Below are 955 nucleotides of genomic sequence, written 5' to 3'. Positions count from 1 at the left end.
CCGGCCCCAAGAGACTGTGGTTTTCTCGGCCCCTGGTGAACCGAGGTCGTTCCCGCTGCACAGATTCATGCGCCAGGGCCTCGTACAGACAATGCACTTTGGTTTATTGCGCTATCTCTAATAGCACCCGAGATATCACCAGATATATATTGGATTTTTCCCCGACCCTGAGTGTCCGACTCCATGAGACGGTGGTTTTCTCGGCCCCTGGTGGTCCGAGGTCGTTCCCGCTGCACAGATTCATGCGCCAGGGCCTCCTGCAGACAATGCACTTTGGTTTATTGCGCTATCTCTAATAGCACCCGAGATATCACCAGATATATATTGAATTTTTCCCTGACCCTGAGTGTCCGACCCCATGAGACGGTGGTTCTCTCGGCCCCTGGTGGTCCGAGGTCGTTCCCGCTGCGCAGATTCATGCGCCAGGGCCCCCTGCAGATAATTCACTTTGATTTATTGCGCTATCTCTAATAGCACCCGAGATATCACCAGATATATATTGGATTTTTCCCCGACCCTGAGTGTCCGGCCCCATGAGACGGTGGTTTTCTCGGCCCCTGGCAGTCCGAGGTGGTTCCCGCTGGACAGATTCATACGCTGGGCCTCCTGCAGATATTTCACTTTGGTTTATTGCGCTATCTCTAACAGCTCCCGAGATATCACCAGATATGTATTGGATTTTTCCCTGACCTTGAGTGTCCAACTCCATGCGACGGTGGTTTTGTCGGCCCCTGGTGGTCCGAGGTCGTTCCCGCTGCACAGATTCATGCGCCAGGGCTTCCTGCAGACAATGCACTTTGGTTTATTGCGCTATCTCTAATAGCACCCGAGATATCACCAGATATATATTGGATTTTTCCCTGACCCTGACAGTCCGGCCCCATGAGACGGTGATTTTCGCGGCCCCTGGTGGTCCGAGGTCGATCCCGCTGCACAGATTCATGCGCCAGTGCCT

Source organism: Nomia melanderi, unplaced genomic scaffold (assembly GCF_051020985.1).
Source record: "Nomia melanderi isolate GNS246 unplaced genomic scaffold, iyNomMela1 scaffold0014, whole genome shotgun sequence".
NCBI classification, from domain to species: domain Eukaryota; kingdom Metazoa; phylum Arthropoda; class Insecta; order Hymenoptera; family Halictidae; genus Nomia; species Nomia melanderi.
This window is presented reverse-complemented; position numbering follows the sequence as displayed.